This window comes from Hordeum vulgare, chromosome 4H (genome assembly GCF_904849725.1).
Source record: "Hordeum vulgare subsp. vulgare chromosome 4H, MorexV3_pseudomolecules_assembly, whole genome shotgun sequence".
NCBI classification, from domain to species: Eukaryota; Viridiplantae; Streptophyta; class Magnoliopsida; order Poales; family Poaceae; genus Hordeum; species Hordeum vulgare.
Window position 1 is genome coordinate 224,521,190 of NC_058521.1, and position 24,020 is coordinate 224,545,209.

The window sequence follows — 24,020 nt, forward strand, 5'->3', positions numbered from 1 at the left end:
TTTGGGTGGAATCTTCACGCACACACCTCATGCACCCACCCATATTTTAGCCTCAATGGAGCACCATTGTATTTTTCCTGCCTATGTGAAAAGGGGTAAGCGGTACTACCGCTGTCCCAGCGGTACTACCGCTCTCAGAGCGGTAGTAAATTTTTACTACCGCTCCAGGAGCGGTACTACCGTCCTAGGTGTGGTAGTAAACTTTTACTACCGCTCCAGGAGCTGTACTACCACCCGAAGAACGGTAGTAGTTTTTTACTACCGCTCCAAGGGCGGTACTACCGCCCTCAGTGCGGTAGTATTATTTTACTACCGCACTGACGGACCTTTTCTCGCATACTTTCCAACGGAGGGGGTGGCGCGGTAGTACCCCCCGGTACTACCGTGGTTGGTAAGGAGCTGAGCGGTAGTACCGCTCCCTGGAGCGGTAGTACCGCTCTGGGAAGCGGTAGTACCGCTCGAGGAGCGGTAGTACCGCTCGTGCATTTATGTGGTAGGTGGGTAACGGTTGGATCCGCCCTACCCACTATATAAATGCATCTGCTTCTTCCTTGAGCTCACTTTTTGACCTCTCTAAGCTCCATTGTTGCTCCACAAGCTCATTTTAGCCCGATCTCTCTCCCTAGCCAATCAATCTTGTTGATTTTCTAGGGATTGCTTGAGAAGGCCTTGATCCACACTTCCACCAAAGGATATTTGATTCCCCCTACTAATCCCTTGCGGATCTTGTTACTCTTGGGTGGTTGAGCACCCTAGACGGTTGAGGTGACCTCGGAGCCACATTCCATTATGTTGAAGCTCCGTGGTCTTGTTGGGAGCCTCCAAGCTTTGTGTGGAGATTGCCCCAACCTTGTTTGTAAAGGTTCGGTTGCCGCCTTCAAGAGCACCTATAATGGAATCACGGTACCTTGCATTGTGCGAGGGCGTGAGGAGAATACGGTGGCCCTAGTGGCTTATTGGGGAGCATTGCGCCTCCACACCGCTCCAACGGAGACGTACTTCCTGTCAAAGGGAAGGAACTTCGGTAACACATCCTCGTCTTCATCGGTTCCACTTGTGGTTATCTCTTACCTTTACTTTGTATATGTTGGTGTTGTAGAGTATCTCCTACGTGCTTCGTTACTCGTTACTAAGTAGCATCATATAGGTTGTCCTCCTAGTGCCATTTTAGTGAACCTTTATGATTGCTACTCCATATTTATTTAGAAAAGCTAAAAATTGGTAGTTGCCTATTCACCCCCCTCTAGTCAACCATATCGATCCTTTCAATTGGTATCAGAGCCTCGTCTCTTTATTAAGGGTTTCACCACCCGAAGAGTATGGAAGGCGAAGACGGAGTTCCCCATGGGCAACCCGAGGCCATGGAATTGACTTCGGTCACAAGGGACGACTTGAATACGGCTATGGCCGCCCTCAAGACGTCCTTGACGAACGAAGTCAAGACCATGCTTAAAGAGTTAATTGAGGGATTTAAAAGTCCACCCGAACCGGCGTTAGTGGTTAAACCCACCATCACCGATTCGGAGGCCAATTCCTCTAAGGAAGCGGCTAAAGGTATGCGACCTTCCTCATCTCACGAAAAGGATGGGACTGGAACCTATGCCTCAGTTCCACCTCCCATAGTCTATGAAGGACCCGTTCCCACACCGCGTCTTAATCCTGTTGGTCCTCCTCCTAAGCTTGTTAAGGGTGATTTTGCTAACTGGGTGTTTTCTATTAAGTCTCATTTGAATCACAACTCAACAAACTTATGGAGAATCATCGAGCAAGGCTTCTATCCTCATGACCCAAGCAACCTCACTCCAAGAGAAGAAGCGGACAATCAATATAATCACTCCGCATTGTTCATCTTACAGTCCGTAGTACCGCCTGAGGATCTTCCTCACTTGCGCCCCTTCTCTCTGGCCAAGGACTGTTGGGAGCACATTATGGTGCTATACAAGGGAAGCTCTAGCATTCAACGGTCAAACTATGAAGTGATACTTGATCAAGCTGATGAGTTTGTAATGAAGGAAGATGAGGACCCTCGTGATCTCTATCGTAGGGTGACTGCTATTGCTGTTGCTCTCAAGGATCATGGGAGCAAGGATGTGGATGACACATGGGTCAAGCACAAGTTTCTTAAGGCCATCATGCCTTTCAACAAAGCCATGTCATCAGTCATTCGCCAACGACCAGATTTCCACTCGTTGTCTTCCAGTGAGGTGTTGGATGAATTCATTGCAATGTCAATCATGAACGAGTCCGCTGACAATGCACTTGCTCGAGTTCGGTCAAAGACAGCTTCACCTAACCTTGCTTTGAAGGCAAAGGCTTCTTCTGAAGAAGAAGAGGAGGATGAAGAAGAGGAGAGCTGCCCTGAAGACACTAAGTATGCTTATCACGAGCACACGGCTCTTGCGTCAAGGCAATTCTGGGGGAACAAGAGGAACTCAAGACCCAACTTCACCAAGAACAACTCAAGTGGGTTCAAACCCAAGCAACGAGTGAGGACATGCTATAACTGTGGTAATGTGAGCCATTTCATGGCGGAATGTCCTTATGAGAAGAGGGAAGACAACGCAGGCAAGCTCATTCGCAAGGACAAAACAAAGTCATGCCCAAGCAAGAACAACTTTGTCAAGAAACCCCATCCAAAGGGTATGGTGGCACTTGAAGAGTACCCCTCCAATGATGATGATGATGATATGGTGGCAACTGCGACTGTCGCCATTGCTACTCCTTCTTCCAAGAAGGTGTCCCTCTTCAACGCCCCCAACGATAATCACATCGCCAAGTGCCTCATGGCTAAAGGTATCACTCAGGTAACACCCAACATTAAGACCAACATCACTAGTGCTCCCTCATTGTTGAACTGTGTTGATGATAGTGATGTTGTAGAACTTAATGAGCATGATCTTGACAAATTTCTGTGTACTATCAAAGGAGAAACCAAGAGGCACTTTGTTGCCCTTTTGGAACAATTGGGTGAGGCTAATGACCTCATCGAGTCTCATGAGTCGACCATCTCCGAGATGCAAGGTCATAGTCGTGACTATGCCGATGAGATTGCTGAACTTTCTATTGCTCTAGAAACAGAGCGCACTCTTCGTTTGGCTCCTGAGGAGTCATACAATGATGACTGCGCTAAATTGCAAAAGAAACTAGATCATGCTACTGTTCTTACTCGTATGCTTAAGTCTGAAAAGGATGCTCTTGGGGTTGACCATGACAGACTTAAAATGGAGTTTGACACACTTGACAAGGCTCACAAGGCCTTGAAAGGTAGTCATTTCTCCCTGAAAGAGTCTCATGATCAACTTCAAGCAAAGCTTACCAAGGAAATCTCTACTTGTCCTCCTTTTGTTTTAATTGATAATGCTTGTACAACTAACCCTTGTTGTGAGCATGTACATCTTGTGGAGGAAAATGCCAAGTTAAAGGCTAAACTTGAGAAGGGCCTTGTGTCATGCATCCAAGGCAAGAAGAGCCTGAATGAGCTTTTGAGAAATCAAAAGGGTGTGGTAGGAAAGGAGGGGCTTGGACTTACATCTAAGTCTAAGAGAAAAAGAAAGAACAGGAACAACAAATCCCCCACCCTCATGGACATCTTTGTCAAAGAGGGCGAAGGGACTCAGGAGGTGAACAGGAACAAGGTGGAAAATGAGAGCATCAAGAAGGGCAAAACCATCCCTACCAACACGACCGAAAAACTAAATCCTTCCTATGTTTTATGTCGTGCTGGTGATGGGCATGTTTATGCCAGATTTATTGGTTTTTACTATGAGTACATGGAATGTGCTATTTGGGTTCCTAAGACCCTTGTCTCTAACGTTAAAGGACCCATTCAAAAATGGGTACCTAAAACCAAGCCTTGATCCATTGCAGGAGTTTGCTTCCGGAGGGGTGTCATGGTTGCTCGATAGTGGAGCAACAAATCATATGACCGGAAGCAAGGACTTAGTGGTGGATGTGCATCCTTACCCATCTATGCCCACCCATGTCCAATTCGCCGATGCATCATTGTCAAAGGTATTGGGATTCGGTAAGGTGGTCATCTCTCAAGAGTTATCTATTGAGAAGGTCATGCTTGTTGAGTCCCTTGCTTATAATTTACCTTCAGTTCATCAACTTGCTATCATGGGCTTCACCACATTCTTTAATCTTGATACTGTGGTCCTTTTGTGGAGCAAGACTCTTAAAGTAGCCTATGTTGGACATGTCAAAAATGGTCTCTATGTGGTGAACTTTTCAAAGCGACCCACTAAGACCGCGACATGTCTAATGGCTAAAGTTGATGTGGGCTGGCTTTGGCATCGCCGACTAGACCATGTCAATATGAGATCTTTGCAAAGTCTCCTTAAAGGGGACCATATTCGTGGACTAACAAATGTGAGCTTTGCCAAAGATCGTGCTTGCAGTGCCTGTATTGAAGGAAAAATCCAAGATACTGCTCATCGTCCAACAACTCTCATTTACACTAAGAGACCGTTGGAGCTCCTTCATATGGATCTCTTCGGTTCTCCATCATTTGATAGTCTTGGGGGCAGAAAGTACTGCCTGGTGATTGTTGATGACTACTCAAGATACACGTGGGTATATTTCTTCAAGAGGAAGAGTGAGACTCAACAGACTGTTATCAACTTTGCTAATGATGGTCAACGTCAACATGAAGCAAAGATTTTGATGATCAGAAGTGACAACGACACCGAGTTCAAGAACTACACCTTGGATGAGTTTCTAGGAGACGAGGGAATAAAACATCAATATTCGGCACCATATACCCCTCAACAAAATGGTGTGGCGGAAAGGAAGAACCGGACACTGATAGACGCTGCAAGAACTATGATGGCGGAATACAAATCTTCATATAACTTTTGGGCCGAAGACATCAACACGGCATGTCATGCGTCAAATCGGCTCTATATCCGCAAAGTCTTGAGCAAGACCCCATATGAGATTCTCACCGGAAACAAACCCAATCTCAAGTACTTCCGGGTATTCGGGTGTAAGTGTTTCATTCTCAAGAAAGGTGCACGTTTAGCTAAATTTGATTCTAGAGCACATGAGGGCATCTTTGTTGGTTATGCTACAAACTCTCATGCTTACCGTGTCCTCAACAAGTCCATCGGACTCATTGAGGAGACGTGTAACGTGGAGTTTGATGAAAATAATGGCTCCCAAGTGGAGCAAAGTGGTCTATGTGATGTAGGTGATGAAATTCCTCCCCAAGCCATAAGAAGAATGGGGATTGGTCAAATACTCCCCATTGAGGAACCCCTTGTGGCCAAAGGAGAAGGACAATTCTCTACTCAAGTGGAGCCATCATCCTCACAAGTCCCACACGCTTCCGATGAATAAAGAGAAGACCCTCAACAAGTTGAACAAACTCAAGATCAAGACCAAGTGCCTAAAGATGGTGATGTGCCCCATGAAGTACAAGCACTCACCCAAGGTTCCAAACCGGCTCAAGATCAAGATCAAGTGCAACAGTATGATCCAGACCAAATAGAAGCACAAGATCAAGATCAAGAGCAACCACAAGAACAAGGACAAACTAGTGAACCTGCTCAAGACGAAGATCAAGTTGATCAGGATGCTGTCTCTCAATTCCCTTCTGCAGCGCCTAAACGGGCTACTGGAGCCAAGGGAAGATCAAAACGCAAGGGCACACAAAGCAATCAAGTCGATGTTCCCCAGTTATCCAATGAAGAACTCTTGGAGCGTCACGCAGCCAAGATTGCGAACAAGCTGAGAGTCAAGTCACATCTTATGAAGAATGTACTTGGTAGTTTGAAAAGGGGAGTATCCACTCGTCAACAAATTTGGAATTATTGTGAGGATCACGCGTTTGTTTCGTATTGTGAACCTCAACAGGTACAGGAAGCGCTCGATGATTAGGATTGGCTTATGGCCATGCATGAAGAACTCAACAATTTTGAGCGCAATCAAGTCTGGGATTTAGTGCCAAGGCCAACGGAGGAACATAATGTCATCGGGACCAAATGGATCTTCAAAAACAAGCAAGATGCCAATGGGATTGTGATTCGAAACAAGGCAAGATTGGTGGCTCAAGGCTACTCCCAAGTCGAGGGTATCGACTATGGTGAAACCTTTGCCACTGTTGCTCGTTTAGAATCTATTCGCATGAAGCTTGCATTTGCTTCTCATCATAATTTCAAATTACAACAAATGGATGTGAAAAGTGCCATTCTTAATGGTCCTTTAAATGAGTTGGTATATGTGAAACAACCCCCGGGATTTGAACATCCCAAGCTCCCCAATCATGTGTACAAACTTAATAAGGCACTCTATGGCCTTAAACAAGCCCCACATGCGTGGTATGAGTATCTTACTGAGTTATTACAAGATCGTGGGTTTGAAATTGGGAAGATTGATCCCACTCTTTTTACTAAGAGGGTCAAAGGGGATTTGTTCATATGCCAACTATATGTTGATGACATCATTTTTCGTTCTCTTAAGAAATCTTTCAATGAAGAATTTGCTGCACCGATGACCGAGAAATTTGAGATGTCTATGATGGGTGAGTTGAAGTTCTTCCTCGGATTCGAGATCAAACAAGTCTTAGAAGGAACTTTCATTAAACAAGCCAAGTACACTCAAGACATGCTCAAAAGGTTTGAGCTAGAGGATGTCAAGCCGGTCAAGTTTCCCATGCCAACATGATGTAAGCTTGACAGTGATCCCAATGGTAAAGCAGTGGATCAAAAGGTATATTCCTCCATGATTGGATCCCTCCTTTATCTTTGTGCATCTAGACCTGATATCATGTTGAGTGTAGGGATTTGTGCACGGTTTCAATCCACACCAAAGGAGAGTCATTACATGGCTGTCAAACGAATCTTTCGATATTTGGCTCATACCCCAAACTTTGGTCTATGGTATCCCAAAGGAGCAAACTTTAACCTAGTAGGCTATTCTGACTCAGATTGGGTAGGCGACTGCGTGGAGAGGAAGTCAACCTCTGGAGGATGCCAATTCCTTGGTCGTTCACTGGTAAGTTGGTCTTCCAAGAAGCAGAACTGTGTATCACTATCCTCCACCGAAGCTGAGTATGTAGCAGCTGCAAGTTGTTGTGCCCAGTTACTATGGATGAGGCAAACTTTAAAGGACTACGGTGTCACCTGTGACAAAGTACCTCTCCAATGTGATAATCAAAGTGCTATCAAGATTTCTCTCAATCCAGTTCAACACAGCAAGACCAAGCACATTGATATTCGTCATCACTTCATTCGTGAACATATCAAGCTAGGTGATATTGAGATTCACTTCATCAACACTGAAGAGCACCTTGCAGATATTTTCACTAAGCCCCTAGATGAAGCAAGGTTCCGGGAGTTAAGGCATGAGCTAAATATCATTGATTCAAGTATTGTGGATTGAAACTAGGAACTTTGCACCTCACTCTACATTACATCTTGCTCTAGATGTAGGCATGGACATAGGGGGAGTGTTGTTCTCTCAATGAGCTTTCCCTCCCCCCATTATGCATAAATCGATCAAGTCTTTCACTTTGGCCATCACAAAATGGCACTTGTGCCTCAAAGACGAGATATGGTCATGAATCCAAGGATAATTCTTTGCGGTGTCATACCATTTGTCTCAAACATTGGTGGCCTAGGCCACCGCCCTCTCCCCTGGAGTCTCTGTGTTGTTTCTCTCTCTTTGTTGTGTCCTTGTTTTTCGTGTTTTGGTTTCTCTTGGCTTGATCAAGTTTTTTCACCATCTAAGGAGTAGAGAGCTCTTTTTGGCCATTTTTGTGACTTCATGCACGGTACTACCGCCCCCAGCACGGTAGTAAAATTTTACTACCGCTGGGGGAGCGGTACTACCGCTCACCATGCGGTACTACCGCCCCCAGCATGGTACTAATTTTTTACTACCGCTGCGGGCGCGGTACTACCGCACGTAGAGCGGTACTACCGCGATGACTGCGGTACTACCGTGCCGCCTCAACCAGGGGACTATTTAAAGGGCCGGGAGGCCTTTATTTTTCCCCATCTGCCCCGAGTTCTTCTCTGTCTCTCTCTCCTCTCCTCAAAAACTGCCCTAGGGCATCACTGAATCTCCCTATCCGGCCATCGTCCTCCGATTCCGACCGGTGGGACTCTTCCCCACGCTCCATGGACTCCGGTACTGCCCCTCATCTGCAATCTTATGCTTTTTTCATTGATTCCTTCTAGGGATAGGGCATATGGACTCATGGCATAGTGATTGGGAGTTCATGGTAGCTTTTTGGGTAATATGATTCTTTGCTTAAGTGTGTGTGTGCCTAGGCCTGCTTAGGATCCAGATCTATGGTTTTCTATGTCTACTTCACAAGTTTTTCCATGTCTAAATTGATTAGATCTGAGATTAGGCCGTCCCGTGCGGTACTACCGCCCCTCGTGGCGCGGTACTACCGCTTGAGGAGCGGTAGTAAAATTTTACTACCGCTCCCGAAGCGGTACTACCGCTCCCAGAGCGGTAGTAAAATTTTACTACCGTTCCCCTTGTTGCACACCCACTGATATATTGTGTTTTATGAGGTTTTGGGTCGTTCTTGTTCATTGCCTTGACTTGTTTCTCCCTTCTTTCGTGTTTTGTGTGTTCTTTTGCGTATCCCAGGTGGTGGTTCCCGTTGTTCCAACCCGTCTCCCACTGCCAGCTCCAGGCGACCTTCCTCTGATCTGTCTGAAGGCTCCAATGCCCCCAAGCGCTCGTTCAAGAAGCTTGCTCCAAAGAAGCCCTCAGTCAACTGGAACACTATGCCGCTTGCCGAGTTCCAACACCGTCGCAAGCTCAACCCATATGCCAGCAATAGGGAGGAGTTCCCTGGCGGTGAATAGTTTTAGACTCGCGATCAATTCTTAATCTATGTAGGCGTGCTCAGATCAAAGAAGAACCTCTATGTCCTGGTGCAGTGGATAGATCTTGAACATTTGAGGAAGGACATGACTTATTTTGGGGAGGCCCTTGCTATGGTGGAGCAACTTCATATTGCAGACCTCATCTCGTTCCACCAAGATTTTGAGATTACCATTGTAGCTCACTTCTTTGCTATAGTGCACTTTCACCATGATGACGCCCGCACTATCACCTGGATGACAAATGGCATGCAGCTGACGGCTACGTGGAAAGACTTCAAGGATCTTCTTCAGGTCAGGGATGAGGGCCTCACTACTGCTGTTGGCTTGCGACCCCATGCCAAGGCCCAAGCCGCTCCCAAGGAGAAGCTGCTCCCGTACCTCTCTGTGAAGCACACCCCCACTGGCGAGGTATCCTATGTGATGAACCCCTTCTTGGATGTGATGCACCGGATCTTTCGCAACACACTGTTTCCCGGGGTTGGCAACAAGGACCAAGTGCACTCGTACCTGGTAGACATGCTCCTCTTGTGTCAGAAAGCGAGGAATCGTCAGTGTCAGCCCCTTGATGTTTCTCATATCATGTGGACTGAACTCTACTCTGCAGTCATCAACCGTAAGGTCCCAATCTACGGTCCATACCTCTTCTATTTTATCAAGGCTACCTGGACCAAGTTATTCCCCGGGGCTGAGTTTCTTGCTCCTGATTGGGTCCGCCATGAGCCCATCAAGCTGCGTCAGAAAGACAAATGGGCCAACACCTCCTCTCGTCAGGCTGCCCCCAGGGATTTTGATGACAATCTGCCAGGCGCTGAGGATGAGGCCCCTCCAGCGGCTCCTACACAGGGTGAGGGTTCCCACACAGCTGCGGCACCGTCTTGGGCCACACGGCTCACTGATAGGATGGAGACCCTGTTCTATGTGCAGGCCAAGGGCCAGTACCGCTCACATGTTGCTTAGAAGGAGAGTCGCCAGCGCGACAAGTTGATCATGAGGAAGCTTGACATACCCTTCTCCAGCGGTTCTGAGACTGAGATCACCCCCAAGGCGGCATGGATGGAGAAGCATCATCTTCCGTGGGTTGCATCTGAGGAGGAGGAGGACATCGAGGATGGCTCCGATGAGGAGTATCGTGATGAGGAGGACACCGACTGATGTTTCTACCACCTGGGTGTTAGGGCTCCTCTCTGCCTTTTTGGTGTTTCGATGCCAAAGGGGGAGAGAGCGTAGGATTTGCTCGTTCGTTCTCTAGTTTTTCTGGTCTGTTGGTTTGAGAAAACTTTGTTGCTTTCGTTCGCTACTTTTGCTTTATGGTTGAGACTGAGTCGTCAGATCCTATCTTATTGTGAGATATATGTTTTATCTTGCTTATCTTCTATCTCAGTATTATTAGTATTATTTTTTTTTAACCTGTGAGACATAGTATCTTGTGCCAGTATTCCTTTGCTCACATGCTTTGCCATGCTTCAATATTCTTCATCTCTCGTACGTATGTAGTAAGGATGGCTTAGTCTATATAATCTAGTGGGAGTGTTCTCTTTGTGGTTAGTTCTTGGTATGCACATACCCAGAGGAAACTACCCCCCTCGTGATATCTCTGAAGTTTGCATATGCCTATCTCTATTTCGTTGTGCAAATCCAACATTGTCATCAATCCACCAAAAAGGGGGAGATTGTTAGGGCATATTTCTCCTAACTGGTTTTAGTGATTGATGACAATTGTTGTGCGGACTAATCTTGTGTCCTGAGCATTTCAGAATATTCTCCTTTAGGCACAAGATGACTCGACGCCCCTCGGAGGATCTCGAAGACGGATTTTGTTCTACATTCTCTTCCTAGTTTGAGTCATAGGAAAGTCTTCGTACCAAGAGGGGGTCCGCGTCGGAAAGGTTTGGGTGGAATCTTCACGCACACACCTCATGCACCCACCCATATTTTAGACTCAATGGAGCACCATTGTATTTTTCCTACCTATGTGAAAAGGGGTAAGGGGTAGTACCGTTGTCCCAGCGGTAGTACCACTGGCACAACGGTAGTACCGCTCTCAGAGCGGTAGTAAATTTTTACTACCGCTCCAGGAGCGGTACTACCGTCCCAGGTGCGGTAGTAAACTTTTATTACCGCTCGATGAGCGGTACTACCGCCCGAAGAACGGTAGTAGTTTTTTACTACCGCTCCAAGGGCGGTACTACCGCCCTCAGTGCGGTAGTATTATTTTACTACCGCACCGACGGACCTTTTCTCGCATACTTTCCTACGGAGGGGGTGGCGCGGTAGTACCCCCCGGTACTAGCGTGGTTGGTAAGGAGTTGAGCGGTAGTACAGCTCCCTGGAGCGGTAGTACCGCTCGGGGAGCGGTAGTACCGCTCGTGCATTTATGTGGTAGGTGGGTAACGGTTGGATCTGCCCCACCCACTATATAAATGCATCTTCTTCTTCCTTGAGCTCACTTTTTGACCTCTCTAAGCTCCATTGTTGCTCCACGAGCTCATTTTAGCACGATCTCTCTCCCTAGCCAATCAATCTTGTTGATTTTCTAGGGATTGCTTGAGAAGGCCTTGATCCACACTTCCACCAAAGGATATTTGATTCCCCCTACTAATCCCTTGCAGATCTTGTTACTCCTGGGTGGTTGAGCACCCTAGACGGTTGAGGTCACCTTGGAGCCACATTCCATTGTGGTGAAGCTCCGTGGTCTTGTTGGGAGCCTCCAAGCTTTGTGTGGAGATTGCCCCAACCTTGTTTGTAAAGGTTCGGTCGCCGTCTTCAAGAGCACCTATGGTGGAATCACGGTACCTTGCATTGTGCGAGGGCGTGAGGAGAATACGGTGGACCTAGTGGCTTATTGGGGAGCATTGTGCCTCCACACCGCTCCAACGGAAACGTACTTCCTGTCAAAGGGAAGGAACTTCGGTAACACATCCTCGTCTTCATCGGTTCCACTTGTGGTTATCTCTTACCTTTACTTTGTATATGTTGGTGTTGTAGAGTATCTCCTACGTGCTTCGTTACTCGTTACTAACTAGCATCATATAGGTTGTCCTCCTAGTGCCATGTTAGTGAACCTTTATGATTGCTACTCCATATTTATTTAGAAAAGCTAAAAATTGGTAGTTGCCTATTCACCCCCCTCTAGTCAACCATATCGATCCTTTCAGGAGGGCTCATCTACAACACCAATAAGCCATGGAGGAAGGGGGCTAAGGGGCGGCGTTCCCCCATGATGGCAGGTCGGCGCAGAAGGAGCCTCCTGCGCCGCCGACGGTCGACGGCGCCGCCCTGCACCTCACGTGCTGCCCCTTCTCCATCCTCTCCGCCATGATGCCGCCTTCTCCAACACCCGCATCATCATCTCCTCCATAGCTACAATGGTTCACTCTCTCACAAACCTGTGTAATGCTCTATGTAAACATGGTGTTTGATGTTATAAATTATTTGCAAATGATCTATTGCATCTATGTCATGTTTGTGTAGTTCCCTTTTGTCATATGATTGATTGTTGAATCTCCTGGATGGTTTGAGCTATATATTGAATTTTTTACAGTACTATGGTGCCCATCATATGTTTATGCGTGCATGTATCACACCATAGTGTTTGTAGTATATGGAGAAAGCTAGAGGGTGGGCTGCTTGAGTGGCAGAAACATGAACCCCAATCTAGTGATCAAAGCATATGGGATAAAGAGGACCTTTTGATCTTAATGCCATGGTTGGGTATTTTTTACCTTAATGTATCTTCTAGTATTTACGGATGTTTGCTAGAGTTCCAATCATAAGTACTTGCAATCATTGGATAGCGAGAGCTTGTTAGCTTTGCCTCTCCCACATAAAAGAGGAATATCAACCTTGTATTTGACTATTTGATCATGGACAAATCCATCACAATTACCACCACTTTTCCACACCCATGGTACTGTTAGTTTATGATTACCTAGTATATTTTATAGCTGCAGCACTAACATTTACTTTTTTGTATTTATTATCTTGCAAAGCTTTCTCTCATACCCATATTGTCACTCTAGTTTTATTTCCTAGATATTGCAAAATGTGTAGTGTGCGTAGAGTTGTATCAGTGGTTGATAGAACTTGAGAGAATATTTATCCCACCTTTAGCTCCTCGTTGGATTCGACACTCCTACTTATCGAAAAGTCTACACACGATCCCCTATACTTGTGGGATATCAAGACCTTTTTTGGCGCCGTTGCCGGGGAGCAATAGCATGGGGTGAATGTTCTTGTGTGCACTTGTTTGCTTTGTCTCTAAGTAGTTTTACTTCCAGTTTTAAGTTGTTCTCTTTCTTTATATGGATAGGTGATGCTAAGTTGATGGATATACTTCTCGCCCCTCGTTGGTTACCCCAAGTGGAAGGCGGAGATGTAGTCAGCACCAGATTTCCCTTACACGAAGACTATAAGGTTTATCGAATCAGTAGGACTCCTAGGCTCAACAAGTAGGTGTCTTCCACCCTCGCACTAGAATAAGACATGGACCTGCACACACAACAAATAAATTTGCTCCCAACGAGTAAGAGAAGTTCTCAATCTCTCCGGCCTTGTAGTTTGCAAAGGATCAAAACACAAGCGAGAAAGTAATAGTGATTGCAACGGAAAAGTAAATGAAAGCGGTAAATGATGGAGGTGTTAACAATGATGGTGATATGGATCGGAGTCACATGATGTTCACTAGTGATGTCTCTCTCCCAGAAGACGATAACAAACTATGCTTGGGTAAACAAATCACAGTTGGACAATTGACAGAATTATGATCGCACCGCAATGCTAATTATGCTACTTGATATTTAGAGGCTCAATAGTAATGGGCAATACGCAAAGACAAGTAGACCGTTTGTTCATCAACATCTACTTACTAACCATCCACCTTGAGATATCTATCCGGAACATCTCTCCGGTATTAAGTTGTGAGCCCCATCCAAAGTGTAAACTCAAAGCAACGGACAACTGCATTAATGAAGTATGCGTAAGGTAAACAATCCTTGCAACCATGGTCACAAGCGTTGTTGTTTTCTCCCTGGTGGAAACAAGCACATCCCCTAGTCTCATGTTTCTGTCACTCAAGCTAGACATCGAGGGGCATGAACCCACAATCATGCATAACGCTCCCTCTTGGAGTTACAATCTACTACTTGGCCAAAGCAATAAATAGCAACGGCAAACATGCATAAATCACTCAGGAACATAATATAAAAGGATAATCAAATATATAACTCATAACAATCTGAACATAATATCATAATCTATCGGATCCCAACAAACCGAGCGTAGCAATAGCAGGAGAATTACATAGATGCCTTGATAATGTGGGGCAGCTCACAAGCACTAACCATTGAAGCACAAGAATGGAGAGAAGACATCACATAGGTACTGGTCATGGATTTATGGTCCAAGGAGGACTACTCACGGCACGTTGGGAAACGTCCATGGCGGTGGAGAAGCTCCCGGAGGTCAATCCTCCCTCCAGCAGGGTGCCGAGAAGAGGTCTCGTGACGCTCCCGATCTCGGAAGCGCTACGGCTCCCCTCTAGCCCTTCTTCGGTGATATGGAAGCTTCCGTCACGCTGATTTTTATATACTTTTCCTGGGATTTTTGGGGCTCTTGAAATTTAGATAAAAGCCCCCATAAAATAGACATCAGCAGACAGAAACTGGTATTGGGTGCACTGAGTTAGTATGTTAGTCCAAATATGTGTAAAATGATGTAAAAGTGTAGCAAAACATATAACAATGTCACCCAAAAGATCATGGAACAAGCAGAAATTATAGATATGTTTGGGACGTATCAACATCCCCAAGCTTAATTTCTGCTCGTCCTCGAGTAGATAAATGGTAACACAATAATTTCTGTGGTGACATGCTAACACACATATAAGAACTTCAAAGTAAAGCAAGTGAGATAACAAGCAAGAGTCTATATCTAGTATTGAATTTAGGAAAGTAAGAACATAAAGGTGCAAGAGCTCTCGCTGTCCATGACTCGACTGTCTCCAAATGGTGTTTGCGTGCAAGAAGTGGGAGATGGGTTGAGATCTTAAAATATTTTTCAATTGAGAACTCAATCTACTAAACCTCACACTTACTCTCCTTCGTAATCTTATTTTGACTCATCCCCAGACAACTAGTGAGGCACAAGTCAAAATGATCCTCTCCCTTTCGATTTTGAGCACTCGTGCAATGGATGAGCGTAAGCAAGATATGTTGGCACTTAGGATGGAAAATAGAATAATGCTGGGGATGGAAGACAAAAAGGTGTGAAAGGCTCACATCAATGAGGACAACCATGGGCGAGAGAAAGCCAAATGATAGATATGGTGTGAGGAGTAGGGATTGCCATGTAACGAATGCACATATGAGCTAAGGTAAGCTCTCCAATGGAACTAGTGGGGGTGCATTCAACTTGTTTGCTCATGAAGTCCTAGATCCCATTTGAGGAGGCTCGTCATTGGAATATGCATACCAAGTTCTATAGTGTAAGGGTCCCCACATAGTTATGCATGAATGATAAGCTCTATGTAGTACCAATATAGCAATGGAGTACGAGTGTGGATCTTTCAAAGGAATAGTAGTGTTGCCCCCTTCTCTCTTTTTATTTCTTTTTCTCTTTTTCTTTTTATTTTTTGTGCCCTCTTTGGCTCTATCTTTTTATCTCTCATTTGTCCTCTTTGGGATCTTTTGTTTTGTCCACTTTGGGATCTTTTCCTCACTTAAGGGCAACACTCTATGTTTTACATGAATGAAAAGAAAAATCATCACATTATATAAGAAGTACTCAACATAAAGACAAGTGAAAACTATCATGATGTATGCAAATGTATGCCTCTGCCAGTGTAGCAGGATATGCAATGATACTAGCGCGTCATGTAGCAATAATTTGGGCAAGGCCCAACTATCGTGCGGCTCTATGACCAGTGTAGTAGGATATGCAATGATACTTGCGCATCATGTAGCAATAATTTGGGCAAGGCCCAGCTATCGTGCGGCTCTATGATCAAGCAAAAGCACGTATGACATGAAGATCAAGTCATGGGATCGTGGATTTTGTATGGCAATGTATCTCGGAAAGGCTATGGAAATGCCTTAGTAGGTAGGTATGGTGGTTGTTTTGAGGAAAGATATAATGAGGCTTATGTATGAGAGAGCGTATCATGTCATGGGTTTGGATGCACCGGCGGAGTTTGTATCAGCTCTCAATGTGAGAAAGGGCAATGCACGATACCGAAGAGGCTAGCAAAATATGGATGGTTGAAGTGCCAACAATCGAATACTCACATTAGTGCGAAGAACTCATACACTTATAATCGGTAACTCTCTATCTAGCTAGGAAATTCACAAAGAGACAAGTACCCCAAGGTGGAGTGTTTGGGGGTTTGGTTATCCTTGCGCATCCCCGACTCATGGTAACGTGAGAGTATTCTATATATTCCAACCCCTCTAGAGGTTAGCGATCAATTTAGTAGCTAGAGTTCTCCATTAATTTTAGCTTTTTGAAAAACACACGGATTTCCCAAAATACGACACCTATCACTAATAGGCTCAATCTCTTGGCACCAATAGTCCAAACATTACTCAAATCAATACCTAAAAACTATTGCAAGTTACTATTATACTTAAATATAAATCTTAATTACCTACTCATGCAAGACACACAACTCAGTGCAACGAGCCAACTCTCTAAAAAAGATAAGCGTAATAACTCAAGAGAGTTCCAAAATCAACCTAAATAATATATCTGAAAAAGATAAGCATGAAAACTAAGAGCTAAGCATGACAGTAGCTACGAAAAGATGAAGAACACACAAAAAAGATAAGCATGAAAACCTATGTTGTGTTCTAGAGTGGAATGGAGCGTGTCTCCCTCCCAAACAAGGTAGGCTAGGTTACGACTTGTTATGAACAACAAGCACAACTAAAACAAACTAAAAAGTAAAGAACGAGACACTCCAAGCATAGCACATATCATATGAAGTGATAAAAATATAGCATGGAGATGTACGAACTGATGATTGTTGATAGAGAAGGGGATGCACGAGGGCATCCCCAAGCTTAGACGCTTGGGTATCCTTTGAGTATTTCTAGGGGTGCATGGGGGCATCCACAATCTTGAGCGCTTAACACTCATGTATCTTCTTTCATCATCTCCCATCTCATACTTGAAAACTCCCTTCATACGGAACTCATCCTAAGCTGATTAGAGTGGTTAGTTATCTTAATAAATTAATTCATTAACTGCTGGAAATAAAGATTTTCATGAAAGTCTACTGCTTCTTATGAATGTCGAAAGGTTTTTGCACATAAAAAGTATGCTTAGGATTTGCAAAACAATGAAAACGCAAAACATGGCAGAATTTGTGAAAAATAGAACATCAGGTAGTAAATAATTTATTCGGGGCACTTCTGCAACTCATATAAAAAAACTCAAAAAAGATTCCAAAAATTGAATTATATAGAGCATGCTGTCAAAAACATTCAGATCAAAAAGATGATCTGGTGATTTTTGGCGAATTGTTCCATCAAGCAGACAGAATCTGTTTCTGGACAACATGTCACAGTTTTTGAACATTCTTGCAATCGGAGGCTATAACTTGGCACAAAGATTAAAAATAAAGATACATTGATGTTGCTAGGATGGCTGCTTCCAAGCCCACCTCCTGGTTGTCATCGCTCGATCACTTCCTTTTCCACTAAGTGATTGCTTAGGGACCTTAGCGTACGATCTGGGCTGTTTCCCTCTCGACTTTGGATCTTAGCACCCAATCAGTCTATCTGTACTAAGGATGACGGCCTGTATTCGGAGTTTCCCTGGGGTAACACACATCAAGACCACTAAAACAGAAAGTAAAAACAAATTGGCTTGCCTACCAACAAGCGCTTTCTTTTATGCCTTTGAGCTAGGCATAATGAAAGAAGATCAAGTGTTATCAACTCCAAAAGAATAACTTGCCCGAGTAATGGACTCATAATGTAACTTAATCTTCTTTCTAGGGAAGTGTTCCATTCCCTTTTTAAGAGGAAATTGGAATTTAATAATTCCCTCTTTCATGTCAATGATAGCACCAATGGTGCGGAGAAAAGAACGTCCCAAAATAATGGGACATGAAGGATCACATTCAATGTCCATAATAAGAAAACCAACGGGCACATAATTATCATTGACAATAATAAGCATGTCATCAATTCTGCCTAAAGGTTTCTTTATGGAAGAATCAACAAGACGAACACTAAAAGAACATGGATCATAAGTTTTTCAATCAAGCATATCATACGTTCTTTTGGGCATAACGGAAGCACTAGCTCCAACATCACACAATGCAAAGCAAGAGATATTATTCAATTTAATTTTGACCATAGGATCCCAACCATTTTCTAGTTTTCTAGGAATAGAGGTCTCTAGCTTGAGCTTCTCCTCCCTAGCTTTTATAAGAGCATTGGTAATATGCTCGGTGAAGGCAATATTGAGTGTACTAGTGTGGGGGTCTTTAGCCATTCTTTGCAAAAAGGTGATAACTTCACAGAGACTATAATTGTCAAAATCAAGATTACTACCATTAATTAAAGTGGTAGTAATGTCATCTAAGCTCATTCTTTTGGTAGTCTCTAAATTCAAAGGACCTTCTTGTCCTATAGTTGAGGTATTAGCATCACCATTAATAGGTCCATTGGGACTTGGAGTGTGATGGGTGCTAAAAGATTTGAGATCCTCACCAACTTGTATAGTAGCAATAGGAAGGCTCTTAATTCTCTCTTCCTCTTCCTGAGGTACAACCACTTTGGGTTTGGTTGTCATTTGTTTTATCAAAGTGGCCTGTGTGTGATACATATTGGAAACTTGGGTCTCCGTGGTGGTGAGTCTAGTTTGGAGGTTGGAAATCTCACTATTCAGGCTCTCAAGTTGTCTTCCAATGTTTTGAAAAATAGAAGAATGCTCGTCTAATTGTCTAGAGAAGGCTTTGTTTTGTTCATATTGGGTGTGCATATAATTATTTGTAGCCTTCTCTATCTCTAATTTTTTTATAACTTGGCATTCTTCTATCATTAGGAGTGTTACTATAGGTATCGCTATTCCCATAGTTTTTGGATGTGAACGGTCTAGGATTACTACCAAAATTACTCCTATAAGCATTCTTATTGAAGTTGTTCCTAGAAATAAAATTAACATCCACTTGCTCTCTTTCTTGAGCAACCAAGGAATTTAAAGGAACATCACGAGGATCAATAGGAGCTTGCTTAGTAAGTAGAGTCATGATCATGTCAACCTTATCATTAAGGGAGGATATCTCCTCAACAGAGTTTACCTTCCTACCTGTTGGAGCTCTCGCGGTGTGCCATTAAGAATAATTTGTCATCATCTCCTCCAATAGTTTTGTGGCAGCACCAAGTGTAGTTGACATAAAGGTTCCTCCCGCGGCCAAGTCTAACAAATTCCGTGAGGTAAAGTTCAATCCTGCATAGAAAGTTTGGATAACCATCCAAGTAGTCAAACCATGTGTAGGGCAATTCTTAACAAGAGATTTCATATGTTCCCAAGGTTGAGCAACATATTCATTATCCAATTGCCTAAAATTCATAATGTTACTCCTCAACTAGATAATCGTAGCAGGCAGGTAATACTTCCCAATAAAAGCATCTTTGCACTTATCCCAAGAATATATGCTATTCCTAGGCAAAGATTGAAGCCACACTTTAGCTCCTCCTCTCAATGAGAAAGGAAAAAGCTTAAGTTTAACAATATCACCATCTACTTCTTTATATATTTGCATATCACGAAACTCAACAAAATTGTTCAGGTGCAAGGTAGCATCATCTCCAGCACCGGAGAATTGATCTTTCATAACTAGGTTCAGTAAAGCAGGTTTAATCTCATAGGATGTGGCTCCAGTGGTGGGAGCAGCAATAGGAGTGCAGATAAAGTCATTGTTGTTGTGAATAGTGAAGTCACACAACTTGGTGTTCTCAGTGGAACCCATCGCAACAGCAACAAGCAAGAACAAATCAACTAATTTTTTGTGGTTTTTGGTATAAGACTCTAAAGCAAAAAGCAGAAAGCAAACTAATGACTAAAAAGCAAACATAAAAGATAGCGTGCAACTCCCCTATCTTGAAGACTGGAGTCCCCGGCAACGGCGCCAGAGATTTGCTTGATGACGAGTTGATGGATATACTTCTCGCGCCTCGTTGGTTACCTCAAGTGGAAGGTGGAGATGTAGTCAGCAACAGATTTCCTTGACACGAAGACTGTAAGGTTTATCGAACCAGGAGGACTCCTAGGCTCAACAAGTAGGTGTCTTCCACCCTAGTGCTAGCAGAAGACGTGGACCTGCACACGCAACAAATAACTTTGCTCCCAACGAGTACAGAGAGGTTGTCAATCTCTCCGGCCTTGTAGTTTGCAAATGATCAAAACACAAGCGGGAAAGTAATAGTGATTGCAACGGAAAAGTATATGAAAGCATTAAATGATGGAGGTGTAAACAATGATGGTGATAAGGACCGGAGTCACATGATGTTCACTAGTGATGTCTCTCTCCCAAAAGACGATAAACAACTATGCTTGGGTAAACAAATCACAATTGGGCAACTGACAGAATTATGATCGCACCGCAATGCTAATTATGCTACTTGATAGTTAGAGGTTCAATAGTAATGGGCAGTACGCCAAGACAAGTAGAACGTTTATTCATCAGCATCTACTTCTAATCATCCACCTTGAGATATCTATCCAGAACATCTCTCTGGTATTAAGTTGCGAGCCCCACCCAAAGTGTAAACTCAAAGCAATGGACAACTGCATTAATGAACTATGCATAAGGTAAACAATCCTTGCAAACGTGGTCACAAGCACCATTGTTTTCTCCCTAGTGGCAACAAGCACATCCCCTAGTCTCAGGTTTTTGTCACTCAAGCTAGACATCGAGGGGCATGAACCCACAATCATGCATAACGCTCTCTGTTGGAGTTACAATCCACTACTTGGCCAAAGCAATAAATAGCAATGAAGAACATGCATGAATCACTAAGGATAATAATATAGAAGGATAATCAAATATACAACTCATAACAATCTGAACATAATCCAATAATCCATCGGATCCCAACAAACCGAGCATAGCAATAGCAAGAGAATTACATACATGCCTTGATCATGCCGGGCAACTCACAAGGACTAACCATTAAAGCACAAGATTGGAGAGAAGACATCACATAGCTACTGGTCATGGACTAATGGTCCAAGGAGGACTACTCACGGCACGTCCGGGAAGCGTCCATGGCGGTGGAGAAGCTCCTGGAGGTCAATCCTCCCTCCGACAGGGTGCCGGGACGAGGTCTCCTGACGCTCCCGATCTCGGAAGCGCTGCGGCGGCGGAACGATGGACAAATTCGTGATTCCAGAAAGTCTGCAAGGGTTTCCTATCGGGACTCTAAATATAGGCCAAAGGAGGGAACCGGAGGAGGTGGGACCCACCCAGGCGACCTCCTAGCGCGACCTAGGGCCTGACCGCGCCAGCAGGCCGCCTGGGAGGCCCCTGACCACCCTATGGCCCATCTTCGGTGATCCGGAAGCTTCCGTTTCGCTGATTATTTATATAATTTTTCTAGAATTTTCCGGGCTTCAGAAAATTGGGTAAAAGCCCCTGCAAAATAGACATCAGCAGACAGAAACTCACTGGATGCACCGAGTTAGTAGGTTGGTCCAAATATGTGTACAATGATATAAAAATGTAGCAACATATAACAATGTCACCCAAAAGTTCGTGGAACAAGTAGAAATTATAGATACGTTTGGTACGTATCAATAGGGAATGTGAATTAAAAAAAAAGTTGTACTTGTTATCTAAAAACGTTTTCAAAAAGGAAAGTGATTGGAAAGATGAGTAATGGTTAAGTGTGGGTCGACTTTGAACACTTGTGTTCATGCCTATGAAACCAAAACAATTCTTTCCATGAAATCTTTTCAGTTAAAAACTTGTATATATAGTGTATATATTGTACATATTCCTTTGTACCATTAAAATAAAATGTATAGATAACTTCTAGTTTGTTTATGATGCAAGTTTGTCACTTTGATGCCTAGAAACAAATTTCCGTGCTCCACCGTAGAAAATTTTAAAAATCACCGCAATGTGATCTTGATCTGAAATTTTTGAGTGCATAGTACTGTTTATTACGTTACTTTCATTAGTTTTTACTTTTCTTATTTGAGGTGCGTAGATAGGTCTAATAAATCGATCATTACTGACTGTTCTGTTTAGACAGATTTCCTGTGCTTCACTGTAAAAAATCATGATAAATCTCATAATAGTAATTTGATCTGAAATTTTTTGTGCATAAACCTGAGATTATGATCTGTCTTCCATTAGTTTTGAATTTTTAGATTTGAGATACCTAACTATCTCGTTGAGTGTCATCTTTACAGACTGTTCAGTTTTGACAAATTTCTTAGTTTATTCAATATTGTACTTGGTGCTATTAGTTTCATAAGTTTTTCGACGGACAACAGAAATCATGAACAACTTAGTATATACAATGGCTAATGTTGAGTAAATATTACGAAACTTGTCAATGCTTGAACATGAGTGGATTTTATTTAATGGGCACTAACCATACTAATGAATTTTTGTCAAGTTTTATGTGAATGTAGTATTTAAGATCCAATGGAGATGGTGATACGAGATGAATGAGAAGAGAAACGCTCAATCTTGGGGACTCCCAAGTGCACCTCAATGAAGTATTCAAGAATATTCAATCATCAAAGCTTGGGGATGCCCAAGGTATCCCTCTTTTTTCCATGCCTAGCTAAAATGCGTTAAAGAAAAGCGCTTGTGGGAGGCAACCCACTTTGTTTTCCTTATGTTTTCATGTTGTTTTCTTTCAGTTTATTTTGTTTTCTTTGAGTCTTGGAAGTTGTTACCTCTGTATCAACCTCTCCTTATCCTTTTTATTTCGTTTTGTGTCAAGTTTTAGCCTCCAATTGCAAGAAAGTTCAAAAGTTGTGACATGCTGTCCAGAAACAGATTCTATCTGCTTGACGGAAAAATTCGCCAAAAATCACTAGATCATCTTTTTGAACTGAATTTTTTTACAGTATGCTCTATATAATTGACTCTCTTGCGTCTATTCTGAGTTTTTTGATTTGAGTTGCATAAGTGTCCCGAAAAAATTATTTACTACCTGCTGGTCTGTTTTTCCCAGATTCTGCCCTATTTTGCGTTTTCATTTTTTTGCAAATCTTAAGCTTGCTTTTTTCTTTGTAAAAACCTTTTGGAAATATCGATAAACAGTAGATCTTCCTGAAAATATTTATATCCAGTAGAGAATAAATTATTTTATTATGGGCACTAACCACTCTAATCAGCTTATGATGAGTTTCGTATGAAGGGAGTTTTCAAGTATGCGATGTAAGATGATAAAAGAAGATCTAGGAGTGTCAAGCGCTCAAGCTTGGGGATGCCCCCATGGACCCCCAAGAAATATTCAAGGAGACTCAAGCGTCTAAGATTGGGGATGGCCCCGTGCATCCCCTTCTCCATCAAATCAATCATCAGTTCATCCTTGTCCATGTTATATTTTTATCACTTCATATGTTATGTGCTATGCTTGGAGTGTCCCGCCCTTTACTTCTCAGTTTGTTTAGTTTTCTTTGCTGTAATAAATGGTTGCATCCCAGCATATTAGTTTGGAGAGAGACACGCTCCGTTTTAATTGCTTAGAACACTCTAGTTTTCACTCTTATTGTTCTGTGAGTGTTCACTTTTTGCTAGTACTGTGTTTAGCTCTTGTTTTCCATTCATATTTTGTTTAGAGCTTGTTAGTTTGCTTCAGTTCTATCTGATTATCTCTCTGGTATTTAATTAATATTATCTATCAGAGTTGTTTCAAGAAAGTTGATTGGTGTTGGAGAAGAGTAAAATATTTCATGCTTATAGTGGTGCAATAGAAAGCTTGTTTAGACTCTGGCTTAGACTTTAACATGTCATGTTAGATATTATCTTAATTGCATGCTTAGTAGTTACTGATGTAGCATGACTTGTCTCAAATGGCCGAGAGTGCTTAATGTGCCAGAAGAATCATGTGTCGTTTTTATCATATCGAAGCATAATATTGTGGTATTCTCCTTTACTACTTCATTTCGGTTGACTTGGTACATGCGCACACCATGTTATGA